The 16,992-nt window shown below is 41.6% G+C and overlaps 1 protein-coding gene across 6 annotated transcripts in view; it reads right to left on the bottom strand.

Annotated features, from left to right (window-relative positions):
* The window catches only part of CYRIB (CYFIP related Rac1 interactor B), a 160,258-nt gene that overhangs the window by 82,303 nt on the left and 60,963 nt on the right, over positions 1-16,992 (bottom strand). For 4 of the 6 annotated variants that reach the window (XM_074986657.1, XM_074986659.1, XM_074986662.1 and 1 more), the window contains exon 2: positions 16,743-16,822. The gene's annotated coding sequence lies outside the window, so the exon portion shown is untranslated. Of the gene's footprint in view, positions 1-16,726; positions 16,823-16,992 lie in introns of all 6 variants that reach the window. The other 2 variants (XM_074986660.1, XM_074986658.1) reach the window with 1 other exon arrangement.

Genomic DNA, 16,992 nt, shown 5'->3' with positions numbered 1-16,992 from the left:
AGGCTGAGCCGCTTCCACGTGGCTCTCCGTGCCGCCGCCGATCAGCTGTTGCTGCGGCTGGGGGCTGCTTGCTCCTCCCGTCCTGCTCGCTGTTGCTGCCGGCAGGGATCGGGCTGGAGATACTTTCCTCCGTTTCTGCGCTGATGGAGTGAGGGAGGCAGCTTTCCTTTTAAGGGCCCCGGAGGGTCCCTCCTGCTGCGGCCGCTCCGGCGCTTCTGGCTGGAGGGCCTTGTCAAGAAGCAGCATTCTTTTTTTTTTTTTTTTTTTTTTTTTTTAAAGCCTGAAGAGGACATTGTTGGTGAGTCTTTGTGTTTTTAAGTGGGTACTTAGCACCTTCTTTGTGCCGTTTTCCCCGTCCGATGGCCTGCCTTAGCAGGAGGGCTGATAGCCCTAGCTCCTGGCCTCCGGCGCTTGTTACTGGGACTGGCTGAGCTGTCCCTCTCCTAGCTTGTTCGTTGTTGTTTTTTTTTTTTTTTTTTTTTTTTTTACAAAATAACAACCGGCAAGCTTATAGTAGCCTAAGTGCCTGAAAAAACTTTAAGAAAAAAACAGATAAAGCCGTTGAATACACTACTTGGCCTTAGCCTAGTTGGATTCCGTCTGCAGCCGACGGCGGTTAAGAGGAACTGGCGGGGACCGGATCGCGCACATGGCCGGGAGCGCGCGGGGGAGCGGCGCGCACCGGCGCATGCGCGGTCCGGCAGAAACTGCTTGGAAGATCCGATCTGCGGCGCCGGGCGAGCCCGACACCTAATGTGGAGCACCCACGGGGACACTCGAAGAAGAAGCTCAAAATTCATTTCACTGCTTAAATGCATGAGGGTAGTCAATTCAGAACACCGATGATAGCTATGTGCTGCTACCTGATGCCAAGAAAGCATAGAACACTGGAGCAAAACTCAAAAAGGTCCAGTCCGCAGAACACAGACGGACTAAGCGCCATCTAGACCACCCCCAACAGGTGTTTTTATAACCTGCCCTTAAAAATTTCCAATGATGGAGATTCCACAACATCCGTTAGCAATTTATTCCAGTGCTTAACCACCATAACAATTAGGAAACTTCTCCTAATGTTCACTCTAAACCTCCATCATTGAAACTTAAGCACATTGCTTCTTGTCCTCCCATCAGAGGTAAAAGGAGAACAATTTTTCTCCTCTTACCAAACTTTTAGGTAGTTAAAAGCTATATGTTCCCTCTCAGTCTTCTCTTTACCAGACTCAGCAAACCCAATTCTTTCAATCTTCCCTCATTGCATATGTTCTCTAAACCTTTCATTATTTTTGTTGCTCTTCTCTGGACCTTCTCCAATTTGTCCACACATTTTTCTAAATTGTGGTGCCCAGGACTGGACATCATACTCTAGGTGAGGATTACACAGTGCAGACTAGACCAGAAGAATTACTTCTTGTAAGCAAGACACAACAACACTCCCATTAAAACGTCCCAGAATGATGTTTACCAAAAAGTGTCTCACTGCTGACAAATATTTAGCTTGAGGTCCATTATGACACCTACATCTGATTCTACAGCACTCCTTCCTAGACTTTTATTTCCCATTTTGTATTAATTGAATGATTTTTCTTCCTAAAATGAGTATTTTGCATATGTCCTTATTGAGTTTCATCCTATTTACCTCAGACCATTTCTCCAGTTTGTTCAGATTTTCAAACTATAAACCTATCCTCCAAAGCACTTGCAACAACACTCATTTCAGTATCATCCACAAACTTTAAACTCATACCGTCTATGTCATGGGTAGGGAACCTTGATCCATTCATGACTTGTTTTGATCAGGCCTGTGAGGCTTTGGCCTCCCCCAACCTCATCCCCCTGGCCTCCCACACATAGGCAAGGTGACATCCCCTCCTCTTCCCCCACAAGCCTTTGCCCCCTTCTACAATTGTGTCCAGAGTCACAATCCTCTGCACCCATGCCCCCTCCCACACCCTGTGCCCCAACCCACTGCCCCGCAACCCAGGTCTCAATCCCCTGCTTCAAGTCTATCTTTTCCTGCACCCGTACCCATACTCGCCCCTGGAGTCTGCACTCCAGTCCCCTGCCTCTGGTCACAACCCCCCTCCTTCATCCAAACTCCCTCCCAGACCGCCTCCTGCGCCCCAATCCCCAACCCAGACCTCCCTTCTGTACCCAACCTCCCTCCCAGACCTGGCATCTCCTACATTAATATTGTTGAAGAGTGCAGCCCTTGACCACTTACCAAATGATCTGAATGGTTTCCCATCAAAGATGACAACCCTCAACTGAAGAAATACTGATTTTGCCCATGTTTTGGAGATCATTATTATTGTACTGGGAACTGCTCCTCCCAATCAAGTCAAAGCAATTCCTGTACAGTTGAACCCGAGAGAGAGACAGTCAAATTGTGTGAAACTTTGGTTTATGTGACCGAGTGGTGGGGAGCTAGTGCCTGGCTCTGGGCTGCCTGCCACTCAGGGGAGCTGGGAAACTGACCAGTACAGCAGCACTGGTAAGCTTCCTGACTCCTGAGAGTGGCAGGCAGCCAGAAGCCAGGCACCAGCTCCCCATTACCCACAGGAGTCAGGAAACTGACCAGTGCTGCTGTGCTGGTCAGTTCCCCCGCTCCTGGCAGTGGCGGCAGCTGAGAGCCACTCCTTGTCAGAGGTGGCGAGAGTCAGGTTGGAGCCGTTTCACAGCTCCTGTCAGGGTGGCAGACTGACTTCTGGCTGCTGCTGTTGACAGGACCTGGAAAACTGACCACATCAGCAGTGCTGGACAGTTTCCTCATACCTGTGAGTGGCAGGGAGCTGTAAACCAGGCTCCTCGCTCTCCGCCGCTCATTGGAGCCAGGAAACTGTCCAGCACTACTGCTCTGGCCAGTTTCCTGGCTCCGCCCTCCCAAGTAAAACGAAATTTGACTTACGTGAGGCTGCACAGGAACACAACTTCTGTGTAAGTTGGGGGTCTACTGTATCACGTCACAGTTAATTTATGACATGGCTGAAGATATTCACAATTGTTTTAAGAAGAGTTCAGGAGAACCAGTAACTTTCAATATGTGTGTCACACTACATGTACGCCTTCTGCCCAATTTTTAACATTAGTCAAAGATTAGTTCAGTCTGAAAGGGAACTAGCCATACATTAGGACTTGTTTTGATGTTCACTTGCATGATGCGCTACCGGACAAAGAAAAATTTTAACATTTTCCAACAGTCAGTTTTAACATCTTGGTTGGACTGGCATCAGTGTTTTTGCTATTTGATAGGTGTCCAAGACATGCCAGGAAAACAGCTACCTGACTAGAATCCATTCTACTCCACTGTAAGACTAGAGGACAAGGTACGCTGCTAATGTAGTGAAGTGTAGTTAAAAGTAAGCTCACCAAGGCATACCATTTCACTATTTTGTGAGAGCTCATCAACTCCTCTAGTACATCAGAGCTTGGTATCTTTGACATTGGGGGAAGGGGAATTAATCCCTTGTGAGAGCTCAGAGATCTTTGATGTGTAAATCACTAATCAGCATTGGCTTGCTCTGAATGCTCATTTCCAGCAAGGGGGTATGACATATTTTCTCAACCTGGATAACATGGCCACCCTGACCTTTGCACTTTAGTAAATGGGAATAGTCTTTTCTATAGGAGTGATGAGGATGCAGAGTAGTTTCAATATAGAAAAGGTGAGCAACACTATCTTAGAGATTTCCAGAACAAGAACTTACTTCAATTTTAGTCCATGTCCCCAAGTTTTGAAACTAGGAAGTTAATATATTTATCAATATAAACTCTTCAGCATGTTAAAAAAGTAAGATTTGACATGAAGAATTCAACAGCTAAACAACTTTGGCTACTATGTCTACACATGCCCCTCCCTTTTGGAAGAGACATGTAAATTAGGTGTGTTAAAATGCTAATGAGGAACTTGCATGAATATTTAGTGTCTCATTTGCATAATAGTGACCACCAGAAGCATCGAAAGTGCTGCTTTTGAATTGCAAACTAGTCATGTAGATGAGGTTCCTTCGGAAGGAAAACCTGATTTCAAAAGCACCCTTCCTTCCCAAAAAAATTAGGAAGAAGGGTGCTTTTGAAATTGGGGTTTCCTTGTGGTGCTCTGCGTGGCCACTATTACACAAATGAGGCATTGAATATTCATGCAAGCACTTCATTAGCATTTTCAACCTGCTTCATTTACATGCCTCTTCCAAAAGGGAGGGGAATGTGTAGACGTAGCCCCTCTGTATCTTCACAAACTATGAGTCTAGGAGAACTGTGCACATTACATGCTTGAAGTGAGGCCCCTGAAGGATAAAGGAATCAAAAAGTATATGTGAACCCACATAGGAGTTACTGATCTGAGTACTATTTTGATGAAGCATGCCTGTGAGTGGGAAAGAAAGTACAGACACTGCAGGCGAGAACACAGAGAGCCTGTATATAAAAGTGTGATCCTGGAAAAAAAAAAAAAAAAAAAGAAAAAAAGAGCACACTGTGGGGTCTGGTATTAATTAAGGAAGCTTGGAGGTCCATAGACAAATTGCTCTTTTTGGTCTTGGTTCCTTCAGTGTTCAGAGACACTGGGGTCTGTACATTCCTTGTAAATAAAGTTGCTTCGAACACCAGATTCCATCAGTTTCTGACACTATCTGGAATATTTCAAAGCCTCTGAACTTTGACTAGCTACCCAACCCAGTCTGAAGAAACAACAGTTAAAAAATTACTTCTTTTAATAAAAAACAAAAACAAAAAAAACCACACAAAAAACTAAGGGAAGAGCAGTATTCTGGAATAAAGTACCACAGGAAGTCTCAGGTTAAAATGACTTAATAAAAGTGGGGAAAAATCATCAGAAGCAGCAACAAAGGAAAGTGAAGATTAAATAAACTGTACCCAGGATTCTTTCACTTAATCTCTTCTCTTCCCTTGGGGCCTTCGACATTGGTACATCTCTGTCCTTCCTATTCTTTGCCTCAGCTTGTAATAGTTTAGTCTCCTGTAAAATGCAATATTTGTACCTAATTTTGGTTACTACATTTAATATTCAGATAGAGGGAACTGTCATGTGGGTTGAAAACAAGAGGAAGACCAAAGCTAAGATTCAAGAATACATGCAAAAAAATACCATGAAAAAATTCAACATCGATCCAAAATCCCAGGAACCCACATGAGCAGAGCGAAATACCTGGCGATGATTGCTACAACAGGGCACGTCATGCTTTGATAGTATATGTGCAAGCCACACAAAAGAACTTTGTCTTAAAAGGAAAAACTCTCAGACTCAAGAATTTGGAAATAGACTGACAGGCGGTTATTGCACTCAACCATGCAAATCTAATATTGGACGTATAAGCCAGGAGAGAAGCTGCAGACTCAAATACTGCCCACAGATCCCCACTGCCACTGCAAACCACCGTCTCCTGATACGAAAAGAGGCCATAGAGGGTCGTATTGGTGGCCTGTGATAAACAAGATGATGTGGTGGTCCCTTCTGGCCATTAATTCTGACTATGAAAATTTAAATCCATCTACACAAAACAATATCAAAATCTAACCATTTCCATTTTTTCATTATTTTTAGACCTGGCAGTTCATAACATTAAAGAACAGCAAAGGAAGGCATTACATTTGAATTTAATCCTCTGAAATGTTTAAGTCTGAAAAATAATTTCCATCAAGGTTATTGTACAATATGAACACTGTTTTATTTTGAAGCCTCAAAAGGCTTTTAATACAACTAAGAAGTTAAAGGCATCAACAGAAGGTCAGAAATATTCCAATATGGGGAAGAAAGTCAGTCAAACTGAAGGTGGGGAAAGAGTGGAGGAGGATGACAATGCCAGAGACCAATCAAAATTAAGAATAAAAATACTCATAGTGCTGCCACCCAAAAGAGATAAAATTAAAACACATACTGTTAGGATGTTAGAAGTCTCTGAAAGCCACCAAGTAAGCTTTGCAAAAATCATACCTAGATGTCAGATTTTTTTTTTTAAATTCTTACTGCTACTCAAAACAATACCAAGTATGAATTATGCCCCGCTCCAGATGAACACATCCAAATCAGTGTAATTCAATGAAACAGTTTCAAATATGAAGATAGCTGCTTAAGTTATAATTTGAACTGTGACTTATGAGTAGAATTGAATAAGGTACCTTACATGTGCCATTCCAAGCAGCACACTTTTATTAGAAAAATACCGAGTACCGTTAATTCTGAAGGCTCCCGAAAACATCACCAAAAAGCCCAGATATTATGATGAAGTGCAGCAGTGTATAAGATATATACTGGAAACCATAAAGCACACGTGAAGCTGCAAAATAATAGAGTAGGAAAGTTATGGCCAAGGACACTACACTAATGATGTACGATCAGAGCCATGGAACCTGAATGTACATATAGAAGTTCTGTTTTACTTCCCTCCCAAATATGCTTAAAGGGTAAATTACATTGTGCTCCGCCTGCTGTAAAAGGATGACTAGCTTAAATTTACTGCATTGAAATATAAAACTTTGTGCTTCCAAGGAGTTTAGTTATTCCAAATCTGAATCTTAGCTCACTAAGCTATCTCCTATAAAAATAAATGTTACTTAATTTTAGACTCAACATGGACAAGTTATTTTTTCAAATATTACCTAACTATAGCAATTCAGAATAAAAAAGGAGCTCTCTTCATTTGAAGAAGGCTAAACTACAAAAAACTCAAAACTCAAAACTTCAAAGTAGTTAATTTGAGTCTAATTTGAAGTTTGCTGTTTAAAATGATCAAATGTAAAAACATCTAGCAACAGTGGAGTGTCTGGGGGGAAAAAAAAAAAAAAAAGCAAAACCTTTAAGTCTCACTGCTTCTTCTTGATTCAGGGAGTTGCCTCTGCGCACTACAACCTGACTCATTCTGGGGATTGGGACAATCTCTGTCGAGCCTAGCAGCTCTCTATTTCACAAGGCACCCAGGTATGAAAAGGGGTGGGGAAAGGGATGAGAGTTGGATAGGCAGCTAGATGAGCCAACCAGTCAAGTTCTGACTGAATGGCTGTCACATGATCATAAGGACAGGATCAAAGCTGCTGAAGAAAACAGCAAAGGTGGAGCTAGAACTTAAGAGCTGAAAGCCATAGAGATATATTTCTGTCCACCTGCAAGAACAGGGTCATGTTTCCTATAAACTGAATGCTTGGGTGGCCACTCAAGAGAGATTCAGGTGCCACCCAGCTCACTGTCAGAGTGCTCACAGCTCTTCACAGCTGGCAGTATGTGTTTCTATTGGTGGTGCACATCCACATATACCTTGGTACATGACAAAATTTATTCAACCCACACAGAAAAAATTAGTAACAGAGAGTAAGCCGTGCTAGTCTAGATACTATCAAAACAAAAAGCAGTCAAGTAGCACTTTAAAGACTAGCAAAATAGTTTATTAGGTGAGCTTTCATGGGACAGACCCACTTCTTCAGACCATAGCCATACAAAAATTAGGGGGGAACAATGGTCATGACCCACAGCTTGTCAAACTCTGCTTTAAGCACGCTACACCATGCAAACTAACCATCAAGAAAACAGACATGATAGCATACTACTGAGCATATGGTTAAGCTGAAAAAGCATCAACAGGACATCATACTTATGTCTTATAACTACTCGCTATTGAACACATGGAGAGTAGCTGAACTGCCTGGAAACTAAAACCATCTGAAGATTTTACTTTTTAAAAAATTCATTCCGAGCAGAAACTGTTTAACTTTCACGGATCAAATTTCAAAAAGGTGTCCCTACTTATATTTTAATACTAAGAAACAAAGCAAAGTTTTGATTTGTTTGCATATTTGTTATAATTATTTAAACATAATTCACCTAAAAACTACTAAAAATGTATTCGCACACTGAGAAATCAGAGGACAAGGCCTGCATAAAATTAATTTTGAAACCTGAAATAGATAAAAAAATTGAAGAGTAGAAACAAAGAGAACTGCAGCAGGACTGGGGGCTAAGCAATGCAGAATTAGATATGAATATGGCTTATATTTCATACTAAAAGCAGTTACAATTGAAAGTTGTCTATTTATGTAAACATCAAACATTAATCGCTCACCCATGGACCTCTGAACACTTCTCAAATCATTAGATAAATCTTGATCCTTCTTTCTATGCAGTCAAATCAAGTGGCTTCACATATCATACTAAGAGGATTAATATCAGGAGGCATTTTCAAAGCCAAACCTTTATGCAGGGGTCTGGCCAACCCATTGTTCTCAAGCCACACATAGCTCTGAGCAATTAATTGTGGTTCCTGCTCAGAGCCCCAAGCCGGGAGTGCTTTCTGCTGCTCTGCACACATGCCCCAGCGCTTCATGGAGAACCATGTGGTGGTGGAGGCGCTGGTGAGTCATCGACATTGAGTTAGAGTGGGGGGAGGAGGGAGAGGTCTAGAGGTGCCTGGCTCTGGGGGACGGGGAAGGCATTGGGTTAGAACAGGGAGGATGGGGGTATCTGGCTCTGGTGGTGGGCACTGAGTCATGTATTATACTTATTTTTATGGACCTATATATGGATATAATTTATATAGAATATATAGATATATAATATGTATGTATATAGCTACATATTTATTTTTATATATCTATATAATGTGTTTTTTTATACTTTATACCCTGCTATTTTGGCTCAATCTCTAACTGGTTGGCCATCCCGGCCCTAATGGATAGGTAAATATTCTATCTAGTACATATTGACACATGGAACAACGGAACCAAAAATGGAGGATTTCCAAAAGTATCTAGTGAGTCAGTGGCAGTTACAGGAATAGAATGCACAGTTCCCCACTCTAGCCATGAAACCAAATTCCCAGACTCAAATCCATTATGCTAATTTAGCACATTTATATATCAAGTGAAAATGCTACAGAATGAAATAGAAGGGCTGCTGCAGGTGAGAACTGAGGTGAATTGCCACCGCTGTGTGCTGATTATGTCTGGTGTTCAAGACCATTAATCTCTCACTTTCAGACACACTATTTGCATTTAAGGTTTCAAATACATCCACTATGGCAGTATCAATAGCACATAAAAACAGTATAGTTGTGACAAAGGAGATTGTATATTCACTGCTTACAACTATTCCACTGTAGTCCGGTATACAGTCAACTCTTTCATATCCCATACTCTAACATCTGGAATTCTCAAATAAACAGCGTTTTAATCATAAGTAAATTTTAGTTACACTTTCCATAAGTACAGTGAAAGTAAATACAAATAAATACAGCAAGTACAGTATAAGTTTACAGTTTGAAATATTACTTTTGTTGGTAAAGTACTCTGCATCCATTTTTGTTTTCCAATATCGTTTCTTGTTTTCTTTAGTGTTATGCATTGGTAGGTGTACCTTCTATTATCCAGAATAGTTGAATATCGGGCACTCGATTATGTGGCTGCCAGATATGAAAGAGTTTACTGTCTTAGACAATAGTAGATAATACTGTAAACTGCATAATAATTTTAACTAATTTACAAGAGCACCACATTTTGTTATAGATAAAACCACCACATAAATATGCCTAAAACTTTTTGGGGTTTCCTGGAGTTCAGCTCAAATACCAGCATCAAGACAACTTAAATGTATGCTGGAAAGATATTCAAAATTATTACAAAGCAAACAAACAGGCAAGTTTTTTATGGAAAATCTTTTCTAAAACTAATTCATCTCATTAAAATGTATAAGAAAATGCCTTCCTGTGGTCTAGTTCCTATGAAGTAATTTGGTTTAAATTCACTCAATACTATTAGAACCACATAAATCAACTGCACAACCTGGCTATATAAAACACTAAAGTACACTCAAACCTCACTATGCAAGCACAATTGGTTCCCCACTTTCTGATCGTAGGCAAAAACTAATAAGAGGGACACTAAAGTCCCATTAAAGTACATGTACAAGTATCTGATTCGTTCCAAGTGCTCCTAATTTGGCAAAGGAGTGGCAGCATGTGGTGCTGCTTTTGAAAGGTAAGTGAACCTTGGGTTTTGGGGAGAGGGGGTTGGAGAGGATTAAAGGCTGGGTGCCGTTTGGGGCCATGAGCAGGGCACAGTTAAAACCTGGTGGCGGGTTGGATCCACGGAGCAGATGGGGGCATTAAGGCTGCAGTGGGTTGGGTCCGTAGGGCAGGTGGGGGGGGGGTTAACGCTGCTGCAGATTGGGTCTGCAGGCAGGCAGGGGGTTCAAGCTGTGGCAGATTGGGTCTGTGGGGCTGGCAGGGGCGTCAGGCTGCAATGGGTTGGAGCCGCAGAGAGGGGGGTAAGTCTCATATTAGCAGCAGGAGTGGAGTTCACTCATCTAGTGAATAAAGCAGGTATGTGTGTCCCTCATTTTAGCGAGTACTCATAAGTTAAGCGCTTGTTTAATGAGGGATGAGTGAACTATTATACTTCATTGTAGCAGTGTTCTAGAAATTCTACAGCAATTTATGCATGAGAACACAATCAGAATTATTTCTAACTTGTGGTGATAATATAATAGGAAGTATATAGTGATTTCACTAACCTGGAAAATAAATATAGGATTGTCCACGTTCCGAGCATATGAAGGAACTTTCTGGCATGACTTTCAGTGAAAAATTAGTGTGTGGAACTCAGCAACAGAATCTGAAATTTTACAGTTCGTTCAGCTTACGACATTTTCTAACTGGAAGGGAACTTGGGAAGTCATCTAGTCCAGGTCCTTGCACTCATGGCAGGACTAAGTACTAGCTAGACCATGGGTGTCCAACCTTTTGCCTTGCCTGGGCCGCATTGAGTGAAGAGTAATTGTCTTGAGCCGCATGTAAAATATAGTTAATGCATATAAATCACATAATAATGTTAAAAGTTTACGATCTTGTGGGGCCGCATTACTAGCTGTCCAGGGCCATGGGTTGGACACGCCTGAGCTAGACCATCTCTGACAGGTGTTTGCCTAACCTACTCTTAAAAATCTCCATTGATAGAGACTGCACAACCTCAGTAGCTAATGTTTTCAGTGCTTAACCAACCTGACTAGTAAGACGTTTTTCTTAACGTCCAACTTAAAACTCCTCTACTGCAATTTAAGCCCACTGCTTAAGAACAACTATTTTATGTACCTGAAAACCATTATCATGCCCTCTGTCTTTTCTTCCTCAAACTAAACAAATCCTTCCCCCCCGCCCCCCCAATCTTGGCACATTTGCTAGACCTTTAATCATATTTCATGCTCTTCTCTAGACTTCTTCCAGTTTGTTCACATCTTTCTGAATATGTGGCAACCAGAACTGGACAGAGTACTCTAGCTGACGCCTAACTAACATGGAATGTAGTGAAAGAATTACTTCTCATGTTGTACTCACAATAGTCCTGCCAATGCATTCCAGAATGATGTTTGGGCTTTTTGCAGCAGTGTTACACTAGCTCACATTTGTCTTGTGGTCCACTATGATCCCTTGATCCCCTTCTGCAGTACTCCTTAGTTATTCTTTTCCCATTTTTGTATCATGTGTGCAACTGGTCATTTCTTCCTAAATGCAGTACTTCCCATTTATCCTTATTAATACAACATAAGGAAATCCAGTATCACCAAGTACTTCATCACACATCTAGAGAGAGGGATGGACAAGACCAAAGAAGAGGTAGAAGGGATATCTATGCACGGGATAAGAATTCACAACTTGAAGTTCGTAGATGATACAGTTATCATGGAGGAAGATGAGGAGAAGCTAGCAAAAATGGTGCAGGTGTTAAATGAGGAAGTAAAGCAGTACAGATAGACTATGAACATTGATAAAACAAAAACAATGGTATTTGGAGATAAAGAAATAGGAAGGAAGATCGGTGTAGACAGCATTGACCTAGAGAAAGCAGACAAGTTCATGTACCTGGGGAGCAACATAACGTATGATCTAGACTATAAGAGGGAAATGGATTCTACAACAGTGGAAACAAGAACAAGTTTGAAGTCAATGGATAAGATCTGTAAAAGCAAAGCAATTAGCTTAGGAACTAAGCTGAGTGTCTTGAAAACGTGTGTATTCAGCAGCGTGTTGTACCAATGCGAGATATGAGTGATAATGAAAGATTCAAAGAGAAGAATATTGGCATTTAAGAGGAGTTGTTATAGAAAGATCCTGAGACCAGGATGGATGCAGAAGGTCACAAGTGAGGAATTATACAGGAAGTTACAGCTGAAGGAGACCTTACTGTAGAAGGTTATACAGTGCAAGTTACAGCTATTTGGGCAAATTTGCAGAATGAATGAAAAACAAAAAAAAAACAAAAAAAAAACAAAAATCAAAAAATGCCTTGGTATTTGGCATAACGGATGGTTTGAATAGGAGAGGCAGACCCTACAGAGAATGGATAGATATAGGACACTGGTACAGAGCTAGTCTGCAGAAACTATGCCACTCCACACCGGACAGGGAAAGATGGAAGGAAATACCAAGAAAGGCCTCAGACACCAATAGGCGCTGAGCCCATGGTTGATTATGAGAGGATGTGAGGCCTGTGAGGGAGATTGAGTGAAAGAGGCATTTGTGACCTGTGGTTAGGGAATTGGGGTGTAGGATCCAGGTGGGAGTTTGGGTGCAGGAGAGGATTCTGGCCTGAGGAAGCAATGTTAGGCGAGGGGTGCAAGATTTTTGAGGGAGTTGTGATCTGGAGCAGGGGAGTGCAGAGGGTTTGGGTGGTGACCTGGGGCATGGAAGTGGAGTGCGAAACAAGGAGGCATGCCAGGAGGCACTTAACCAAGGTGACTCCCAGCCAGCAGCCCAGCAGGACCCTCAGGCAGGCTTCCTGCCTGCTGCAGCACCAGGCTGCTCAAAAACACTGGCTGTCCTATACGCCTCTTTGCACCTAGGGGGGAGAGAGGCTTTTCACACATCCCCAACACAATCTCTCAGCTTCCACTGGCATAGAGAGGCACATGGAGCAGCCAGCTGCTTTGAGTGGTTTGGAGCTGCTCCTTGCCTGAGGGTCCCGGTGGGTGGGCCACAGGCCAGATTCAAAGGTGCAGAGCTAGTCTATAGAAATTAAGCCACTCCGCACTGGCCAGGGAAAGATGAAAGGAATAGTGAGAGAGGCATCAGACACCAATGGGAGCTGAGCCCAAGGTGGTGGTTGTTGACATTTACTTCAGACCATTTTCTCCAATTTATCTAGATCATTTTCACTCCTGCAACTTCTCACAGTTTGGTATTATTTGGAAATTTTTTAAACATACTCTCTATGCCATTATAAGTGTTGAACAGAAACAGACCTAGAACTGATCCCTGTGGGACCCTGCTTGTTATGCCCTTCCTGCCTGACTGTGAATCACTGATAACTACTTTCTGGGAGTAGTTTTACATCCAGTTTTGCATGCACCTTATAGTGTGTATATATATATATATATTATACATACATACATACATACACACACACACACACACACACACACACACAGAGTTCAGTCCCCCACTCTCTTGGCAGGACCAAACAGCATCCCTGATATATATATTTTTTGGTAAATCTACTTGTCCCAGGCCCCTAAATGGCCTCCTCAAGGGATTGATCTCACAACCATGGCTTTACAAGGCCAATGCTCAAACCACTGAACTATCCCTCTCCCCTGCACCATCTAGGTTGCATTTGCCTAGTTTGTTTACAAAAAGATCATGTGAGACGGTCTCAAAAGCTTTACAAAAGTCAAACTATACACTTGCACCATTCATTCCCTCCACCCCACAAGACTTGTTAGCTACCCTGTTAAAGAAAGCTCTCAGGTTTGTTTGGCATAAATTGTTCTTGATAAATCCATGCTGACTGCTACCTATCACCTTCTCTTCTAGAACAGTAGTCCTCCGACCCTTGCCAGTGGGCTGTGATTAGAGCTCAGCCCTGCCTCCTCCCACCTGCAGCAGGGAGCCCACACTGGCACTCCAGCCTTGTGCTCCTGCCCCAGAAGGTTGAAGTGACAGCGTCAGTTTCTGGAGTCTAGAGGATAAGAACCCTGAGCCTCACTGACATATCTAGGTCATCAGGGGAGCTTGCCTGGGGAAAGAGCAGCATGCTGCAGCTCCCACTGGCTGCAATCCCAGAATCACAACCATTAGGAATAGTGAGAGGTCATGCCTGGGACAAGAGGTGGGGTGGGGAGAAGGGAGATGAATCCAGCTAAGTGCCCTCCCATTCCCCCTTATGCCCAGATCCCATTGCTCCCACCTCCTCATGCAGACACACGCTCCTGCTCCTCTTCCAAACCAAATTCCCTTCACCCGGCCTGCTCCAGCAGCTTGCCTTGCTTCTGCTACCTCCGTTCTAGCCAGATTCTGCACCCTCCCTTACTCCTGCTCCTCCCCACTACTGCAGCCAGACTCTTGACCCTTTTTCCTAGCCGTACACTACTTCCCACCCAGAACCCCAGAAACGTAATTTTAAGATAACCTTTTTTTTCTGGAGCACAATATCTATTTTTCATGGCCTTCAAAATGAAAGACAGGTTATCCTTTTCAATGAACCACACTCAATAAAAGCTTCTTTTTAGAAAAAAGCAAAGGAAATAGCCTACCTGTATTCAGCTAGTTTATTTTAGTAGATTTCTTTCCCTGAATAAAACTTGTATTTCCTATTAATTAGTGTTATCTGTCTAAATTTGTTTGCATGCACAAGAACAGGGCAGACCTGTCAGTCACAGAGTAACAAAAACACATACAGTATTTGTTTGTACTAAAAAGATAGAATGGTTCAGTTAACTAGTTCTTGACCTATAATAGGGCATAGTTCAAAACCAGAGCTGACAATGCAATATGTGGGTAGTACAATCAAGCATATCACATTACAAAAGGACAGGTCCCTTCTGCTTTCCCAGATTGAACTATGGGACCGTTAATTTCTAAGCGAACAGGGAACAATCTCCCACTTGTCAACAGCCACAACCTCAAGGTGGCAATATCCAAAGCTGTGCAAGTTTTCAGTTACCTCAACAAATTGCTGAAGTATTAGATTATAAAACGAGCCATTATGATGTCTCCATTTCAAATAGCAAGACAACTTTGACTATTGTGGTCCCCGCTCCACCATACTCTCGGCTGCAGCTGTCTTCTGACTGGTCTAGCAAATGACTAAGTAGAGGAAACTATTTAAACTTAATCACCATTCCTTCTCGTCATCCCACCTATAGTAAAAGGTTACCCACCCACTTCCCATTATAAAACTCCTTTCACTTGCTCATAATTTTGCAAACAAAATCATTGAGCTGAACTTTTCCATGCTGAGTGCCTGCCTTGGACTGGTTTATTTAAGTTTCAGCTAAAGTGGTTCATCCACCTGTCAGAATGAGTACAGGGAAAAAAGTATGTTGCTTTGCCCTCTCTTTCATCCTGGAGCATCCTTGCAGTAGTGTTACCTTTCATTCCTGCCGTTGGCTTGCTCCTGCCTTAAATCCAGACTGGCCATCTTCCTGTATATGATGTCCTACTTTCTAGCTGGTGATCTTAAAGGCGTTGCAGTGAGAAGCTGTGTAGTCTCTATGCCAGGCCAAAAACTTTTTTCCCCTCCCACCCTAATCCGAAACCCAGTTGTCCACCCTCCATCTGAATTAACCACCTCCCATAATCAGCTAGTTTACTTTGTTCTGCAGCTAAAGCAGTAGCAATCTGTGCTGATGTGCTGATGATTCAGGTTCAAGACCTGCTGCTGGATCACAGATCCTGTTCTACATAATGTAGTTGTTCATATAAGTTGTCTTTGAAACACCTCAGAAAGTTGAATACAAAATTCTACATTAGGTTGCAAAGACAGCATATTGAAAAGTTAAGGAATGCCAGCTTTATGCAGTTGCTCATGCAGTCATTCTGCCCCCTTGTAAAAGTGTATTATCATATACTCAAATTACATGATCAAAATTAAGATACTATTTTTGCCACAGTGCCCTTTTCTCATCCAGGACATAGGATGGATACACAGACAGGAATTAGATTTGCTCGCGCAACGTTATTTCTAACTTTTGAGTGTGTTTGATTAAATAAAAACTACGTAAAAAGTTATGATATATAGGTGGTGTACTATAAGCTGGAAAATATTTTGGCACAAACCACCAAACCTGTGAGGTTTAAGACACACATCAAGACAACAGAATATGTAAAATAACCCAGCACATGTTCTTGAATATAGTAAATTTTATATAATCTTCCACATCTGAAAATGCTCTATATACTTGAAATTCTAGAATTAGTTTATGTTACTACTTCAGTTTAAACCCTCCTCTGGAACCCCGCACTTGTGCATCTGATGAAGAAGGTCTTTGCCCACAGAAGTTTATGCTCCAAAATATCTGTTAATCTGTAAGGTGTCATAGGACTTATTGTTTTTTGTACTTCAATGATGCAGTCTTTGTGCAATATATTTTGTATAAGAGATGTTTGGATAGATGGGTGATGTCTGTAATATTAAACCAAAATCTATAAAAGCAAACATCCCTCTTTTAAATATAAAAATACTCCATTTCAGAGGGAAAACTATTGTCTTTTCTCCAAAGTAGTCAAATCAAAAGCCAATGTAAAAATTAATCTGGTCATTCAGATTCTAAAAAACAACAAAAGAACAGTTACTGTTTTGTTTTTACATCAATCCACCATGATCTTTCCCAATACAAAAGATTTGAGTCCCAGAGTATAATACATTGATCTTTAAATTTAATTTGATAAAATGTAAAATGCTATTTTTTTCACTAAATGGAAGACAATGAACAGACTATAAGCAAGGACACCTGAATAAATAGTTACCAGCTGATGAGATCTTCTTGATGTCTCAATGGAAAACTCCTACTCCTCACAAACTTGATGTAACAGCTTGTCTTCAGAACCTGAACAGAGAAACAATTAAAAATAAATGGCACATGGTCTCATACAATGACACCAATGATTTCTATAAAAATCTTTAATGTAGAGTAACAAAACTAAATTAATTACAGGTTGTCAATTATTTTCTTGTCAATGAACCAATATAATTATTATACCTTAAAAATATGACACA

Source organism: Carettochelys insculpta, chromosome 2 (assembly GCF_033958435.1).
Source record: "Carettochelys insculpta isolate YL-2023 chromosome 2, ASM3395843v1, whole genome shotgun sequence".
NCBI classification, from domain to species: Eukaryota; Metazoa; Chordata; order Testudines; family Carettochelyidae; genus Carettochelys; species Carettochelys insculpta.
Note: the sequence above shows the minus strand (reverse complement) of the source record. Positions and strands in the feature narration are given on the sequence as shown.